Below are 19,703 nucleotides of genomic sequence, written 5' to 3'. Positions count from 1 at the left end.
CTTGAGCCCCTGCCCTTTTGCCCTCAGACTGTTCAAGTGTCCTCTTGTTCGCTATGGGTAATAATTGTGTTTTATGTGGTCTCCATCATTGTACAAGATCCATTTCATTGAGGTATAGTTTGCTTAGCCACATTCGACACATAATATGTTAGACACATGGACTGAATACACACATTCATATAACATTGACAGAACAGTGGATAACACTAGCAATGTATATGCTGGCGACTGGGTAGAAATAAGGATTTCTAACACAGGTTTTGCTTTCCTCTGAAAATAATTAGATTGTATAAGCGTGTATGCCTTGTGCTGTAAGTTAAATGAAAATTCAGTCATGTCCAGTGTGCCCTTTTTCCCCTTAAACCCGCATCTCCCAAAATGTCTATGGATGGGCCTGCTTCTGCTGTTACTCTTCCCCCACCCCCTCTAACCCACAAACATTCACACTCACACATTGCTGCAGACACTTTACTGTAAAATGGCTTGTCGTATAAACCTAAGAAATGTACTTGATGTGTAAACGAGCAGTTTAACTGGTTTTGTTGAGACTTGATCAAGCCATGAAGTGAAGCACAGGAAAACAGCATCTTATATGATCAAAAGCAATGTTTTCCCTCTATTTTAATCTCATGATCACTTCAAGTCAACTTCTGTCCATTTTTTCAAAGACGTTCCTCCTTCTTTTATCGACATCTCATCACCCTTAACAGTACCACCCCTCTCCTGCTTACCCCCAATGAACAACTATTTGTCATAACACAACCACAGAGTAAGCCAGGCCTGATAGATCAAGCTTTTACTAAAACCCACTGATGAATTCATTAAGGCACTGAATCATGGTTTAATAAATCTAATAAAAGGAAGGGCTAGACTCAAATTCACCATTTAATGTACATTGAATGTATTGAATGTATTGGAGAGTGAGACACAACCTGACACATTTAATTTTTTGCTAAAAAAAATGTAAAACATATTTGAGCAAGACTGATAATTCTTTTATGCACACGACTTACACATCTCTGCTACAAATCAAAGCATCAGCTTTATTTCAAGCACAGAGTATAAATGTTAACGCTTACCCCATATGCTGGGTTAAATGTAACAGGCTGATGAGTTTGTTAAATAAAGATGAATTAAATTCAATTACAATTCAATACAATTCTATGCTGTTTGAAGCAGACAAATAAACATAATATCTAAAAACATCTGTATCAAAGTGATCTGTGGATAGAGGCTGTTTCAAACACTGATACATTTATTTTAGTCCACAAAAGAGAACAGCAAATGTCAGCATAATAAAACTGAATTATATTATATTTATATGACATCTATAGAACGTCTTTGATGAATCTATGAATAAAATGTTTAAAAAATGAAGTTTAAATGAGGGGAAAAATGACTAATCTCACTGTTTACTTAAGGGGCATTAGTTTTAAAACTTCATCAGAAGCTGTACTTTAGCCTAGCTGGCTGTACTTATGAGCTGATTACAGGCACAATGATTAAAATAATATAGGTGTACATTCTGTGACTTATTCACACAACTCAGCAATCAAATAACACTTACAATAAAAAAGTTACTTTCATGAATCAAACATGGCTTACATGGTGAATCTTGAGAAATATCTGTCCAGTATCTTCTGTGAAACTATTGTGCTTCTCAACTGGTTCACAGAAATATTTAACATCTCTCTTAGGTGGTATGCTGTGCCAAAAGGTTTTAAAGAATCAGTTATCAATCCTGTGCCTAAAGATGGTATCTACCACCTCACTGAATGATTTTAGACCCATAGCACTTACTTCAGTTGCTATGAAGACATTTTAGCATATTATCCTGAAGTCATGTACAGCTTCAGTATTGTATTCATATGAATTTGCTTACTGAGCCAGTTGATGGGTCAACAATGACATATATCTATCATATCTTCATCACATTTAAATGTCATTGATTTTCCGAGTGGAAACAATCTGTTAAAATCAATCATTTAACTTCACAGTGTTTGTCATGTAGTTCAGGGGTGCCTCAGGGCTATGTGCTATGCCTCTGTAGCTTTTTTCTCTCTCTATACTAATGATCTGGTATCTCACAATGAATCTGTTAAAATTGTGAAATATACAGACAAAATGACCATAATAGGCCTCATTGCAGACAATTACAAAAGACCAGTTATTGGCAGGAGATAAATAGATTAGTACTAACAATGACCTCCAGCTTAATACATCAAAAACTATGGAGATCATTGTGGATTATTGGAAGAAACATAATGTAAAAATTCCAGTGCAGTTTTTGGGACAGTCAATATAAGGTACTTACATTAGGAATTCTTTGAAGTAGAATTAATTCTATTCATATCATCAAAAATCTCAAAAGATTGTTCTATTTAAGACAAAAATAAAAAGTAAGAAAAGATCTACAGGTGACATTTTATTCATCTGTTATTGAGAGTGCTCTTACGTCATCTATTACAGTTTGGTATAGAAATATAGATATTCAAACTCATAATACATTGCAAGGTATTGCTGGCAAAGCTCCACCAGGCTGGACTGCTCACACAAGGCAGGTTAGGCCCATGGATGCATGCTGTCGGCACTGAACTCTGCGATGCTTTTCTGCTCTCTACAATTGTATATAGTGGTTATCTGAATTACCTTTCTGTATTAGCCTTTCTGTCAGGTCAAACTACTCTGGCTATTCTCTGTTCTCTCTCTCATCAACAAGGCATTTCCATCTGCAGAACTGCCGATCACAGGATGTTTTTTCTTTATTGCACTATTCTTAATAAATTCTAGAGATTGTTGTGCATGAAAATTTAAATATAGAAAAATATAGAAAATTTAAATATAGAAATACTCAAACCAGCCTGTTTGGCACCAACAATCATGGCATGGTCAAAACCACTGAGATCACATTTTTCCATATTCTAAGGATTGATACGAACATTACTTGAAGCTGCCTGCCTGTATCTGCATGAATTTATGCTCTGCACTGCTGCCAAATGGCAAATTAAATAATAGCATTAGCGCTCAGTGAGTGTATGTCCATAGACCAAAAATCTGAAAAACTGCATTTAAATTTTTATGTAGTCAAAATGTTGATATAGGGTTTTTTTATGTTAATGCAGTCTCTCCCCTAAAAGTACACTATATAGTCCATAAAGACACTACTTGAGATCAACGGGAGTTTCTGTTGAATAATCTATGTTTCACTAAAGATATCCACACTTTACATTGAAAAACTGTACCTTGGAAATGGCATATTCCTCTAATGCTGATAAGAAATATCTTATAACAGCTGTTGTTTGCTTTGCTCTGACTGCTAAATACTTTAACAGTTCGTTATCTGTTTTCCCATATCCTATCAACCTTTAAGCAATAATGCCCCTCTCTCACTCACCCCCCACTGGCAGGCAGGCCTGCGTGACCTTTTTCATTACTCAAGGTTGAATAGCAAAAAAGCACTCTGCTCAAGGTCCTGCTGGCTGGGAGGAGAAATAAGGAAGCATCAGACGTTGCTCATGTGCATTCAGGCTGTAAAGTTCTCTCTGTGGTGTATGTGTAGAGAGTCATCCGTTCTGCGTTTCTGCTGTCTCTTCACTCAGAATAAGTATGCCTCCATGGGGAGCCATTTTACCGACTCTGCCATGTCACATGTCTGAAATCCTTATTTTTAGCTGGATTAGGAGAGTTTCAGGCGAGTGCTCTCACCCCCGCGCACACATTAGCTCTCTCTTGCAAACACACATATTAGTTCTTATCTCATGCATGGGCTGAAAACATATACACGCACAAGTTATACAACTGCTCTCTTCTGTCAAACCCAAGGTTGCTGAACATGTGTGCACAAAGTTATTATTAAGAATAATTTTATTAGCTTTATTAATAACATACAGTGCATACATGAAAACACAGAATATAAAATTTATATTTAATAACGTAAAAATATAAGTGAGTCAAAATTACTTCTCATGTACATTAACATTAAAAGCTTTTTTCATTGTCAGACAATTCCATTTTATATACAGTACTGTGTGAAAGGTTTAGGCATCTAAGCAAATTTTTTAACAATTTACCTCAGCAGTGAGTTTATCACAATATACATTAGAATAAAGTCATATTCATAATTCAAATAAACACAAAAACAATAAAAGTAACAAGAATTTCTTGGGTTCATTTTTTCCTTGACACCTTCACAGCCACCACAGAGACTTGTTAATATCATCAATGACATCATGAGCACAATTTACTGAAGCACTGATTGGTCAAACCAGGAGTTGCCTTATAAGTACATATAATACTGGGCTTCCTCGAGGAGAGGTTTGAAAATGGTTAAACAAACAAACTAATTAACATTTATATATGTATATAATACATATATAATATATTATAAATTTCTATTAGTCCATTCACTGTGAGATTTGATGCAGTAAAAATGCCACTAGTGTTGTGTAGTTTTGAAAAAAATAAAAAGAAAGAAAAAAAAAAGATTTTGCTTGAACAGTGATTCTGTTGTGACACTTAGTTGCCAGCAGCACTGCTGTGTCTAATCCACTTATACCAGCGCACATACACTAACTTGCCACAACCATGTCAGTGTCGCTGCAGTGCTGAGAATAATCCACCACCTTTAAAATACCTGCTCTGTGGTGGTCCTGTGGGGGTGATAAAATGACAATAAATGTAGATACAAGAAGGTTTACTTGATGTATATATTGTAGTGTTCACACTGGTGGTAATAGACACCAGACGTCCTACCTGACAGAAACAATTCCTAATATGGTAACAGATAAGACATTGTTTTAAAATTTTTTAGAGGGAAGCTTTTTATCATAAAACATATTTCTCAAAAATCCATTTACGGTGGAGAGGTACAACCAATAATTTTTCTTTAAGGTGCACACATTGAGCACACAGAGCTTGTATAATCTCCATAGAAAAGCATTGCCAGTAGGATGAGGCACTCTGGAGCAGCTGCACATGAGCCTGAGGTCACCATGCTCCATGACAATTGAGGTCTAAAGGGGCATAAAGCCCCCCCAGCAATAGGCTGTAGAGCAGTGAAACTACATTCTCCATTCTCTGGATCATCCAGTACCTTTGGGATGAGTTGGAGTGTCAGTTGTCATTCAGAATTAATCATACAACATCAGTACCTGACCGCATTAACGTTCTAAATATATATATATATTATAAATATACTATATATATATATATGCCTGTTTCGTCATCATACAGTATTTCTTGTACCTCCTGTTTTCATTCACCATCTCTCGCTCTCTCTCTCTCTCTCTCTCTCTCTCTCTCTCTCTCTCTCTCTCTCTCTCTCTCTCTCATGTACTGCTCTGGAGTACCCTTCTGGGGGTGAGGGTGTAGAATCTGTCTTTTGAATGTTAGTTGCTGTTGATGGATCAGTGCGTAGTCAGCTCTACAGCTACAGAACGCCAATAGTGTCTTTTTTTTCTAACAGAAATTCTACCTCCAGGTCTTCCATCCCAGTCCTTTAGCACATGCACCCACCGCACCCATGTGTATGTACATGCATATGAAAACTAGCACAGGCAGACAAATTGCATCATGTGTATTCCCATGCAGTCTCCGTTATTATCAAATAAATATAATTCCCTTGCTCAGTCACATTGAGCGTTAGGGAGCTGCTTTGCTGCTTTCAATGATGAATAAGACATTGCAGTGTGTGCATGTGCGATGCAGTCTTACATAAAGCAAACACAAGCTTGTTTCTGGGGCAGCGCCTAGTGCAGCTTTTTGTGGCTTAGTGTAATGGGCTGCCTATGAGAATCATACATTTCAAAGCACAGTGGCATGTTATTGCTGTATGACAGTCTTTGAATGGACCTGCTTCAAACAGATTAATCACGAATAGTTGCATTATTTTGTGCTGTTCATCACGATTATTTGCATGTACCTTATTTACCTGAAGAAAGATTTTCTCCACCTATAGGATAATGAAAAAACATAACTTGATGTAATAGAAGTGAATGTATGAGGATTTTGTTCCAAGTGAATTTGAAACTTTTCTATTGGTCTATTTATCATAAAAAACATTATTATGTGAATAGAGTGTAAATAGTAACTGGAGTTTTTAAATTATGCAAAAAAATAAAAACAAAACAAAGATAAACGTACAAGGTTTTTTCATGACAGCAACAATATATACAGTCAGTGGTTCCAATTCATCTGCAATTGTGGTGGTGCAATTGTCTTAAGCATTGGTCCTATCTGTATCTGATCAGAAGATCATGAGTTCGATTTTGGGTGATGCTACAGCCATCTGTATCTAGGAGTCCATGAGAGCACAATTGGCCTTGCTCTCTCTGGGTAGGATAACCCCCTCTTCTCCCCCCATCACTCAACGCGCTGCTAGTCAGCGCAGGCGTCTGTTAGCTGACGTAACAGATCTGGCGGTTGGTGCTTTCCTCCAAGCACGTTCGGCTGTCCAATGACATGAACGGTAGTTCGAAAAGAAGCAGTGGCTGGCTTCACAGGTCTCAGAGGAAGCCTGTGTTAGCCTTCACCAAATTAAAAAAAAAAAAAAGATATTTCTGGGCCTCCCCAGGGCACTCATTTACTTTGTGTTACCAACGATCTGATTACCAATGCTTGATTTTAATGTAATGGCAGTAGTACTTAATGGAATGCAATAACTGTGGCCTTTTGCAATTAGCTAATTGCAGGGGCCAAAGTCATGATTACATTTCATATACAATTAATTGTTCAACCTAATGTTTATTGCCCACTCTGATGTTTAGTGGGGAATTTCTGCTCCTTTTTCAGCTTTACCTGATATAAAAGGAATATTCTAATGTTTTCTACCTAAACTCTATCTACGTTATCTGTGTTGTCCTGTTGATTACCATGTAAAATAAATTCAGTGTATTTTCCAGTACTTAGACAAAAAGCACTGACATGAAATTCTCTCATAAGTCATTCAGACCTTGATCATTAAGCTTTAGTGGACGCTTACTTGGCTACCTTTGGTGAGCCTCTACCTGGCTACCTTTTTCTGTGGTTAGGGCAAGTTTTATTAGGGCTATGCAGTACTATGCTAGCAGCATCCTAAACATGGCGTGTCACTACTATAAGCATTCTTTCACTGATCCTTTCATTTGTTTGTTTATAATGTTCATGTTGCATAGCTGCTAGTAGTAGACAATGCTAAGTTATCTAAGAGGTTCAAGAAACCAAGCATCCTGCCACAGCAGGTGTGGAAAATGTTTATGTCTTAACTTTGATTATTTTGCACAGAGGTAGATAGTTGTCACTGCTGACAGTGATCTCTTATTCAGGCTGACTTAAGTTGTTTGGCTTTGGAAATGGGCATGCTGTACTCTGTTGAGGTATGATGTCAGGCTTTTACAGGCCCCAAGGCACATATTGTGCATCTGTGAAATTCAAATTCAAAAGAATCACAGAAATGCTAGCTTCCTGTTAAAAAACAAAGCTTGACTGAGATTAAGGCAGGTATTGGCCAAGCAGTGATTAGAGGCGAAAATAAAGTGGATGTTCAGGAAAAACCTGGAGGGCGTAAGGGTTAAGATCAGCCGAAACACAAGGTCGAAATTAGTTACATATTTTTGGTTGTGCTCTTAGTTCCCAGTCTTAGTCAAGGCAGCTTTTTTGATTTAGACATAATTTCTAATGTGGGTCCTCTATTGACTTCGGCTTCTGGGCATGCCACTTGTTAGAAAAAAACATTGCTGAAAAAAAAACAATTTTTAATAACTTTCAGTGTAAGTTAATGTAACAACTTTCTGGACATTTTTGTGGTTTATTTGTCAAGAAATAAATCACAAAAAATGTCCAGAAAGTTGTTACATTATGTCCAGAAAGTTGCTGGCATATGTCAAAAAATTTAAACTGACAAAAATGGCAAAACAAGGTGTTTCCAACAGCAACTATTTGCTTTTATTATGATTTTCTGGTAACAGGCAGGAACCAGCAAAACCCACATTAGAAATTCTTCCATTTGGAAAACTACTTTCATCTTTGAATGAATTAATTATGCACATATACAGCTTAATTTACAAATGCTGCTTAAGAACTCATGCAAGTCTTAAAAATAATGTGTTTTACATACATGTTTAAGTGATGTAATTCAGCAGCTTCTGTTATAAGTCAGTTTGAGTCAACAGGTTTTTCCTTCCATTCTAGATACAGAGAATGCGTCAAAATGACTGTCAACACACTACAGATGTCGCAGATAAAGATTTGGTTGAAAAACACTGTATTATCCTTTTAACTCTGGTGTTTCAAGGTGTGTTGAGGTGAACATAACAGGCTGAATGATTCATTTAGATAAGATTCAAAAATAGAAACCCTGTCCTGTCTCTGGAGAAAGCTATGCTGAGACTCTATTTGTGGGAGAACGGTGGATTTGCATGATTCCCGTCTCAAATCTGAGCTGTATGTGAAAGCAGCACAGTGAGAGCCTGTGAGTTTTACCCTTTGGCTCTGAGTGTACCAAAACTTGAGCAAACCAGGCACACTCAGCCACAGTCACTCTGCAGCAGCTCTGAGCGCGGTCATCCTCGGGGTGGAGAGAAAGGACGGAGAGTTGGAGGGAGTGAAGGGGAGAGGGGGCTGATGAAGAAGTGGAACAAGGTGTTCTTTTGCTGGCAGAATTCCCTCAGAGTTCAAGAGCAGCTAGTAGCTGGGTTAGGGCACTAGGCAGCTTTGTGACGTTTGTTCTGTCTCAGTTGTTTTCTGTGGATGTGAATTAGATGAAGACGATGCTCTGCTGAATAGAGCGCGGACATACAAAGGGCTGTTCTGTTTGCTTGGGGCACTGTGTGTGGAGCTGTGTGTTTGGTTTGCGAGTCTGTGTTTGTGTCACGGAAAAAGCCTTGAGTAAATATAAAAAAAACCTGCAGAACTTTGCAGCAGGATTGCTGGCATGATCTATGCAAAGATTCAGTTTTCTCTGTGTGATGTGGCTGCATTTATTTCTCTGTTATCTGCTCTAAGCATTGTTTGGCTTTGTCTGACTCTTGGCCCTGGTGTCAAATGATATCTGCGGACAGTAAAGTGATCAAATGGAAGTACAGCAACCTGTGCAGTCCAATATGCATCTTCACCACACCTAACATAAACAAACACCTACTTAAGTCACAGCACATTTCCGTGTGCTGGCACATAAAAGGACACTAAAAGGACCATTCCTCTGTTTGGAGGCCGTCCCTTCTGAAGTCCTCCTGGACCTTTATGCAGCATAGAATGTGCCCGTCTGAATTTATAGTTGTTTGTATGGCAGCTCTTCAAACCCAGCATTTTATCCATACATAGAAGGTAAGCTGTTAGAGCTGCATCTTCACAAAAACAAAGAAAAAACACCATGCTAGCACCTGTATGGGATTCTAGTAGTATATTAATGTTAAGCTAATATCAGTCCACATTAGCATTTCTTAGTTGTACTAGGTTAAACTTTGAATTTTGAGGTTTGTAAAAGACATTTCTTATTTGAAGCTTGTAATAGACATTCACATATATTTTACTTTTTAGCAGTTCTACAGTGACTGTTTCAGTAAAGAGCCATATAGCAGCTGCAGTTGTTTTCCATTTCTAACGACTGTAACAAAAACACATTCATCAGGCTAGCAGTTGTATTTGCTGTAAGCAGTGTTTTTAGGACTTGAACTGTCCTAGAGTTTTTTTTCCCTCCCAAAATTGGTTCCACCAATGGTAAATCAAAACACAACTGGTTGATTCCACTGTCAGTTCCTAATTATGTTGGCAGTTATGCTGCTTTCATTTGGTCTGGAGGTACCCTTCAAAGTGATGAAGTCAGGTACATTGAAAGTTATAATGTCAATGCTAGTTTCAACATTGGGGGAGGTTAGAAGCAAACAGTCACACAACAAGAAGTTGTCAGAAATATAAAAAATGATAATATTAAAGTAACTTTTAACCACTACAGATGGCACAGATAGAGATTAGGTTAACAAACGCAAGAGTATCCCTTTAACTGTAGTGTTTCATGGTGTGTTGAGGTGAACTTAACAGGCTGAACAATGCATTCAGATAAGATCCAAAAATGGAAACCGTGGCACTGTCCTGTCTCTGGAGAAAGCTCGGCTGAGACTCTCTATTTGTGGTAGAACGCATGGTTCCTGTCTCAAATCTAACCTATATTTCATTCCTGCTTTGTATGAATTCAAAACACAATGCCAGCTAGCCAGTAAAGTACACCTATTTCACAACCAATGTTCTGTTTATCTCTCATATAAACCACATCTACATAGACATCTACATAGACAGCACAGAGAAAAAAGAAACATTCATAGATCTTTTTCTATTGGGCATTTCACAGTTTGCATACAATAAGCATGCTAAATACTTCTAAATGCAAAATGAATTTAGAATTACAGTAAATTTTATTTCACAGAAATCATTAGGGCTACTCTTCAAAGAAGGTTCAGAGGTCTCCTTGTTCTTGACACTAACTCTTTGATGAAATAAAGGGTCCGTTGTGCACATGGAGTCGCTCCTCCAGTTGTACTTCGGCTGTTGTACTTCGGCTTCCTGCTTCTAAATTTGGCAAGCACCTCCATTTTCCTTCAGTCATTCAGTTACATAATATCTAGGGAAATGTTCTCTTTCTTCCTTTGTGTCTTTCTTGCTCTGTGTTTGATGAGCCAGTTACAGAAGGTTCAAGCCCATCAAAACCAAATGCAATTTCGGACGAGCTTAATTGATTTAGCTAAAAGTGGATTTCATTTGAAAGTACTACAACAATTAAACGCTCTATTTTGGATGCGACTACTATATTTTCTATCTGCAGTCTGACATTTAAAGTCTCTAGTTCATTTTTTGCCCCCCCCACCCCCACCGCCCCCACCCCCCCTTCTTTCTCTCTGTCTCTCATGCATCATCTTCTGGCCCTTAGCGAAAGCTGCTGCACTCATGCAATTATCATAATTACTAACGACTCTGCAGTGTGCTTCTGCTGAGTACGCACGCACACTCACTCACATACACACAAACACAGTATTAACTTGGCTTTACATTGTGCATGAAAGACATTCTCCCAATGCACTAAAGGAAAAAAAACTGAATGTTATTTTTTGCATACACAATAAATGCAAATTATTCCATAAATACATAAATAATGAAGATGTTGAAATCATGCCCTCGGAGGGGAAAATTATATTTAAACATTGTGATTCATGAAAAGCAGACAGCACATTAGCAAGTATAGTTTGATGAGGCTTTTTTAGTTCAAGACAATAACTAGAAATGTGCATATGGAAACAGACCTTAGGTTACAAGAAATGTCTGTTGCTACTGAATGTTGGATCAAAATGGAATTTCCTGCTTGGCTGCAGCACCACACTTGATATTCAGGCCTTTAGCAACAATTGATGGAAAGTCACACTTTCCCTGTGTACTTCTCACTAACAGAAACGGCCCATCTGTGCAAGTCAGCATGTACGTGTACTGTATGTTCTCTGCCCTTGCACTGACATATAGAGGGTGATGTATGTGTTTGTCCTCTCTAGTCTGCTGTTCTAAACCTGGCTGCCAAGAATTCTGATAAGGAAGCTTTGAGGAAAAAAAAGGATTGATGGAGCTCTGTGTGGGTTAAATGTAGGCGGAGATGCAATGAAATTGCTGAAGAACATTGGCTCCTTCTCCAATCTGTCAAACGGATGAGCAATGCCAGGCCTCAGCAGTGAGCGAATGGCCGGAACAACATTAACTGACCAGGGCTCAAGTGCTTTTAATGTAATTAAGAAAGGAACCTAGCTGACCTGTGCTAGCCTTCTGAGTCATCACACTGTGCTCCCTCACTGGCACATACAGATAGATGCATAGTCAGAGGGAAAAGATCATGCTAAAAAGGATTTTTTTATATTATTCAGTTGTTATTTTTAATTGAAGAATTTATACACTTAACAAAAAGAAAACTGTACTTTAAAGGGTCCATTTTATAGAAAACCATAAATGTTTTATCATAAATGTACCATTCATAACACGTTCCACACAAATGGAAACAGACTGTTCTGAATTCACTGTTTCTGTGATGTCACTTAAGTTACATAATATAATACATACCTCCCAGTTTAGCTCTGCCTATTCATATTGAAGCTCTGAGCAGTGTTGTAGCTCTGAGTGCTGCTTGAATGAGATGCAACACAGGACAGCCAATCAAAACAGAGCTCATTATTTTACATCAGTCTTTAAAGGAACAGTAACAAAAACAGTTTGTTTAATTGTAGTGGATAAAGGCAGGCCAGAAAATTGTCATGTAAAACTAAATTATACAAATAATAAAATACAATATAAACCCTTTAAGCAAAATTTACTTTGTAGGATTTCTTGAAAGAGACAATATATCGAGCTCATAACAGCACCCTATGCATCTTAAAACATAAAGAAAGAGCAGGAAATATGCAAATATGCATTTAATTATTATTCTGTTTCAATGCACAATAAAAAGTTAAACAGACTTGATATGTCAATTATGTATGCATAAAGTATGAATATAGAAATGAATCTATACACATATGCCGGTTGGAGGAAACATATAATTATACTGTTATACTGTATACTGTAAGTTATACTGTAATGCACTTAGAGAGGTTTGTTGGTTTCAGTTCAAAATTGTGTAAGGTGTCCATGTTTGATTAGCGCTATAGCTCTGGGGAAAAAGCTCTTAGCAAGTCTGGATGTGCTGGCTATGATGGTCCTGAATCTTCTACCAGAGGAAAATGGCTGGAAGAGGTGATGTCCAGGATAAGAGGGGTCAACTATAGTTTTGTCAGCATGTTTTATCATAATGGTGTTGTAGATGTCCTGAAGCATTGGCAAACTAAATCCAACAATCCTCTTAGCTGTTCTGATTATGCACTGGATTTTGGCTTGTTCTTGTGGGTGGAGGATGTGAGGATGGACTCAATGATCGCTGCGTAGAACTGGGTCATCAGGCTTTGCAGTAGGTTGAATTTCTTCAGCCGTCTCAGGAAGAACATCCTCTGCTCTTCTATCTTGGCAACGGAGACCATGTTCCTCTCGCACTTCAGGTCACTGGATGTGATTGTGCCCAGGAACTTGAGTGACTCCCCAGTGGAAACCACAGAGCCATGGATGTTAAGGGGGTAGTGAGGGGGAGGTGTTGCTCCCTAAGTCCACCATTATCTCTGCAGTCTTTTGCATGTTCAGCAGCAGGTGGTTGATGCTGCACCAGGACACCAGCTGCGCGACTTCCTTTCTGTAGACTGACTCATCACAGTTGGCTATGAGGCCCATCATAGTGGTGTCATCTGCAAACTTCAGGATCTTCACAGCTTGTTCCTTAGAGACGCAGTCATTGATGTAGAGACTGAAAAGAAGGGGTGAAAGCATGCGACCCTGTGGTACTCCGGCACTAAGGTTCCAGGGGTCTAACAAGTATTTTCTATGCCACAACTGCTGTCTACTGTTTGTGAGCCCATGGGACCTGGCACAGCCACCTGGGACAGTTTGACCTGCAGAAGCTCTGGCACCAAATCTGGCCCCAAAGTATTTCTCACCTTTTTATTTGCTGAAGAATTTGTTGGCATCCTGTTCATTGATGGCAAGATGAGCAGAGGGTAGAGGTGAGAGAGCCAGAGTGGGAGAGGGAAAGTGGACTGGGAGAGAAAGGCTTAAGTTTGTCCCTTTTTTCTTTCAAATCTGCAGTAGAACTCACTGGTCATTGGTGAGCTGGGGGGGTCATTCAGGAGAAGAGGAGTTTTAACTTGTAGTTGGTGATCTCTTAGAGGCCTTTCCAGACTGAATTTTGTGGCTATGTGGCTTTGTGGCTTTTCAGTTTTTCTTGGTATTGTTGCTTTGCTGCTTTAATCCCTTTCTCTGGCTTCTTTATAGAGAATTCTGTCCCTACTCTTGAATGCTACCTCCTTTTCCCTCTGAAGCTCTCTGAGTTCAGCTGAAATTCATGGTTCATCATTGCTGTCAAATGCAGCTGTCCTGTGATTCAAAGCAGTCCTGTAGCTTTTCAATGTCTCTGTTGGTCCCCTTCTTTACTCTTTTGACCACAGGCTGGTTTTAAGGTTTTGCCTGTATGTTAGGATGAGGTGAACAAAAAATGTGGTCAGAATACCTGAGAACTGTGCATGTGATAACATGATATGCTTTTTGAGTAGTGGTATAGCAGTGGTCCAGAATGTTCCCTTCTCTTATAACACATGGGTTTCCTGTATTTGGGCATTTCCTGTGTTAGATTGTCACTGTTAAATTGTGATGAGAAGTGAGTCTGGATTCTCTCTTTTTACATTCATTATCTGATCAGCCAGCAGTTTCGGCATGTTGCTTGGGACCGCTACTGGCAGTACATAAACAGTGATCAACATAAAAGAAGAAAATTCTCTGAGATAGTATAACACTTTGCAGTTGATGAAAAGTGACTCTAGATGAGAAGTACATGACTTTAACAGTACCGTGATGTCTTTACACCAGAGATCACTGACATAGAAGCTTAGATTCCTAATACTTTGGATTTTATTTCATAGTTAATGTTATTAATTATCTGATGTGCATAAGCGCTGTCAAAATTGGCCAAAATTAATGTTTGATTATACCTTCTAAAAATACAGTTCAAACTATTTGAATATCTAGCCTATTTTTGTGTATCATGTGCATAAGAGGGCAAAGTGCAAAATCAGCACCAAACAACACTGCAACTACAGGATGTAAATAAGGTTCAGGAAAGGTGTAAATCTTTGCTTTGCCTCTGATTGACTGATGCATTGTTAAATTGAGGCTTTAGACTTTTTCACCCATTTTGCTTTCCATTGTTTCAGTTTTGCATGAATGTCTACCCGTGACCATGATTTATTAGGGGAACATACATTTGAGGAAGAACTGAATCGGATGCATTTGGGTGCATATTTTTGAGATGTGCCGTCAGGTTGCTTGTGCTGGAATCATAGGCTACTGTAGCCTACATAGGTTGCATATAACTTTATCTAAAGGTTCTACCATTTTGCTCTCTACTGGCCTTTAAGTATTGCTCTGAAGTATTTCCAAATGGGGCTTTTGAGATTGCACGGAGTGCAGATCACTCCCCCTGCAGCCGAGTTGGGCTCTGAACTCTCTACCATCATTATTACATGGTTGTTGAATTATTTGCTTGCTTCAGCTGGACCTACACCTCATTTTAAATCATGAAAGAGACATTGTGTGACTCCTGTCCATCATGCAGTGCATTAAGCACAATGCCCCCTGTCCCACACAAAAACTCTTGAGGCAGACAGCTGTGGGTAATGCTGCTTTTTTTTACAACTGAATATTAATTTTCACATTTTTTTACAATTCAATTATATAATGTAAACATAGAATATTCATAGCCTTAGTACCTAATGCAGTATATCAGATGTAAGCAGATTATGCAGCATATTCACTGTTGGGTGGTGGGGTGGAGGTGTTGGGGAGGGGGGCAGCAGTAATTGTTCCTTGCTTGATGTACAATAGACAGCACTGACAAATAAAAACAAATATAAAACCTATGAGCATCTCACTGAGGCTGCCATCTTCGGCACTATTTTGAAAACTCAGTGCTTTAAGGAACCAAAAATGGTTCTTGTATTGCATCACACAAATAACACTTTATGGCACCCAATTTTAGAGCATTTGTTTTTAAAAATACAATGCCATAGGTTTGTAGACTGAAAAACATTTAGGTGGGTTTATGCGTAAATGATTTTCTCCAGAACCTGAACAACCCCTTGCCTTTTTTTTCCAAGTGTGAACAAAATAGTTTTTCATGCTGAAACATATCTCTCAGGAGCTCATAGCACAGTACAGACAAAGCCGCTGTTGCTCTCACCAAGAACTCTCAGGGCAAAAAAAAAACATATCTGAAATATTGATTATATTTTGCTCATTTCCAAGACAGGCTGAAACACTCTGAAAGGACAGATTCTGTGTGTGTGTGTGTGTGTGTGTGTGTGTGTGTGTGTGTGTGTGTCCATTTGAGGGAGAGTGAGGACAGTAACAAAGAGATGAACACACAGATGGTGCTGTAATGCCTCACAGGCACACTCTACATGGTACTTTTCCACCTTCCTCCCACACCAGAATCTATCTCGCGCGCATGCAAACACACATGCACACACATACGCATACACGCTCTCGTTCGCTCCCTCTCACACACCTCACACAACCCGGAATTTATATTTCTCTAGACAACAGCAGGTGATGACCAATTAAACACTGAAGGCATTCAGGCACTAGAGTTCGCCAGATTCTAAAACATGTCAGTTCGCTTCTTTTTAAGACAATTTGTGTCCCTTATATCTTTTTTTTATGTATCACAATACCACCAGATCAAAAAGGCAAGATCCAACAGACCACTGAATATTTGCTGTTACCAGCTGGCTTGAATTGGAAATCAAGCCCTGAACCAAATCAGTGTTTCCAAAAATTCCTTTTCTTCACATAAATTCCTCTCAGGGTACTGAAGCACAGAAGTGACAAATCAAGCTGTTTATAGATAGATAAATACAGTCGTGAGAAAATATTTTGTGAACCCACTGATATTATCTGGATTTCTGCATGAATGCCTCCCAAAATGTTAGCCAATCATCACCAAGTTATAATAATAAATGCCCAGATCATATTTTAGTAGCCATTCATGCAGAAATCCAGGGTTTGAAAGTGCTGTGTGGGGAGGGTGTTGTGGAGCGAACTGAATGGGGTTCAACCGATTCTCTGTGAACACACTGCGTCAGTTTTTGTCAGTCGTCTGCCTTCTTGGAGGTTTTATAACCGCTGTTAGTGTTTACAGACATGCATCACAATATCATTGTAGCTTAGCACTTGTCTCAGAAAAGTAAAAGCTTGCCTAGTAAATTAGCTAGAGTTAATGTTAACCAGTTAATGTAACGTTAGTTAGTTAGCTAGGTTAGCTAATTAATGCCCGGGGCAAGTGAAATATTAGCTAATTAACGAATGCCTGGAATATTACTGTTAGCTGGCTAGTTAGCTACGAAACTAGTTAACGTTACGATACGAGATGTTTGGCGACCTTGACCTTTTTGCACTTGAGTGTCAGTGTAGAAAATATATTGTCTGGAATTTGGTCATATTGAGTTTGGTTACTCCTGTAATTCCTTCACATTTAGGTTTTAGCTTTGGTTCCATACCAGAGCTGTTAAAGAACCATCCGAATCCCTTTGAGGACCAGTTAGGTATCCCTAGAGAACCCACAGATCACTTTTTAGTTTAGGAAGGAAACTTATGTTAGTGCAAAGAACCTTTTTGTTAAAATTTTTTTGTGGCTCCAACTTTTAAAGAACCAGTTCTTTAAGGAACCAAATGCGATTCTTAGTTCTTATATGCTGTCACTCCAAGGAATTCTTCTGGTTCCACTTGGCTCCATTATTTTTAAAGATACCTGGAGTTTCATTCCAAAGTGCTGTGTAGGTGTGATTTCATGATTTGGGTGCCACATAGCCCTTCTGATTCTTGAAAATGAGACATTATTGAAGTATAATTTTTATTTAACATTTATATTATTAAAAAAATATTTTTCAACATTGAATCTAAAGAAATGTGCATTAAACCTTTGAAAAGATGACCCATCTCAGGAACAATATATCAAGAAGGGCCTGGGTTCGATTCCCCGGCCAGGCGACCAGGGTCCACTCTGTGTGGAGTTTGCATGTTCTCCCCGTGTCTGCGTGGGTTTCCTCCGGGTTCTCCGGTTTCCTCCCACAGTCCAAAGACATGCAGTCAGGCCAGTTGGACATGCTAAACTGCCCCTGGGTGTGAGTGTGTGAGTGACTGTCTGCGTCTGTCTGTCTGCCCTGCGATGGACTGGCGATCTGTCCAGGGTGTATCCTGCCTTCCGCCTGAAGACTGGTGGGATAGGCTCCAGCACCCCCCCGCGACCCTGACGGAGAAGCGGCTTAGAAAATGGATGGATGGATATAAAGGAAGCTTTATGAAAAAAAGATGTTTCAAGCATGATGTGTTAAATGGTTTCACAGATTAATGAAATATGAATTTGACTAAAATTTCTTTTACCAACAACTTATATCATAAAGAAAATTAATTAAATCAAAAGCTAGAATAAAATTACAGTAAAATAACACATCACCTGAACCAAGCGATGGAGCCATGATAACTGAATTGTGAGATAAAAATCAATAAACCTCTGGTTTCAGAATAAACAGGCCTTTCATATAAACACTTGTGTACTTCTACTAAGTTGCCCTCATTTTTCAATTACAGCTTACAAATTATCTGAAGCCTGTGAAGTTGCGGATTACTAGTATTATGTCAAATTATTATGATTACAAAACTAGTTTTATGTTTATTAAATGTGTAATTCGTTTGAATCGTATTGTACTTAGTACACTAACCTGTTCTTATAGGAAGCACTTTTTAGTAAAAGAGAGGGGGGAAATATCTCTCAAAGGCGAATGCTTTATAAAGTATATAAAGTAACAAATCTTACAAGCCTGACTGCTTACTCACCGGTAAACAGCGATACAGGCTGTTTATCCTCAAGTTACCTGTAAGCTCAGAGTGAGGAGTCACTTAAAGTTTTGCTCTTGTACCAAAAAAATCACACATCAGTGTGCCTATCATACTGTTCAGATTCCGTTTTATTTCAACAACCAGGCAGTTGTCTACCTTTTGACACATGATCAGTAAAACTAGCTCATAAAATAACTGACTGCTACACATTGCTTTAATTCTAATGGTTTTCAAGGCTTACAAAGTGCTGCCTGAGTAACAGTTGCAAAGTTCATACAAAGATTTGACTCTGACGGAATTCTTTAATTGTAATGATAGTGCCTTGAGGTGGGAAATGTATGAAGTACATTTTCTGCTTGATGTGATTTCCCCCTTTGAGCAGGGAGTAGATGCTGGTGAGGCTGTTTCTCTTTAGTTTGCTTTAAACATTCACTCTGAGTACATTTGTTATAATATAAGTTGTCTTGCTTTGTAGGATTGTTGTGCATATGGGAGAGAGAGAAGTCAGTCAATGTTGTTGCTCTGCTCTGTGCTGCTGCTGTGTGAGACAGGAGGATGCGGCTTGGCTCCTTGTCATCCCCGTTTCCTGCTTGACACCTCTTTCGTTATGCGGCTGCCTTGTTTGCCGCTGATAATCGGCAAGGATGACTTGTTTACATCATATCTAGCCCAGTCCTTAAGGACTTCAGAGTGTCCATGTTTCAGCTCTGTTCCAGCTCCCTACACACCTGAGCCAGGTAAACAACGGCTGTGGAACTGTGATTAGCTTGCTCAGGTGCATTTGGAGCGGGAATAGAAATTTGTGGACCGACTCAAGGCCATTTCTTTTACACACCTGCACAGAAGGACATCAGAGAGGGATGGCTTTGTTGAAGGAGAAGGAGATAGGGTGTGTATTGAATTAGTTTTTTGTGCTAGGAACCAAACTGCATAATAAAGACAGAGATGCTGGAAGTAGATGAGAGTTTTAGAGAAGAGAAATATGATGTGCATGGGATGTTTCACAAGATACTTTGAGAGAAAATTAAAACATGAACTGCAGTGAAGACTGCAGTGAACATTTCCTGATTTACTACACTATTTTTCTTCTCATTGCCCCAGGGTCCTTCATAAACATTAAAAATCATTTGTTTTGGAGCCGTATGGGAGTACTCAGATTTGAAACTTTTAGAACAGATCAGTAAACAGTAATCTACAGTCTAGCGGGGCAACATAAAAGGAGACCTAAA

General features: G+C 38.8%; 1 protein-coding gene across 15 annotated transcripts in view; it reads left to right on the top strand.

Moving 5' to 3' along the window:
* The window catches only part of cadpsb (Ca2+-dependent activator protein for secretion b), a 97,972-nt gene that overhangs the window by 10,967 nt on the left and 67,302 nt on the right, over positions 1-19,703 (top strand). The gene's annotated exons all lie outside the window — the stretch shown is intronic.

Source organism: Pygocentrus nattereri, chromosome 26 (genome assembly GCF_015220715.1).
Source record: "Pygocentrus nattereri isolate fPygNat1 chromosome 26, fPygNat1.pri, whole genome shotgun sequence".
Taxonomy (NCBI): domain Eukaryota; kingdom Metazoa; phylum Chordata; class Actinopteri; order Characiformes; family Serrasalmidae; genus Pygocentrus; species Pygocentrus nattereri.
This window is presented reverse-complemented; position numbering and strand designations above follow the sequence as displayed.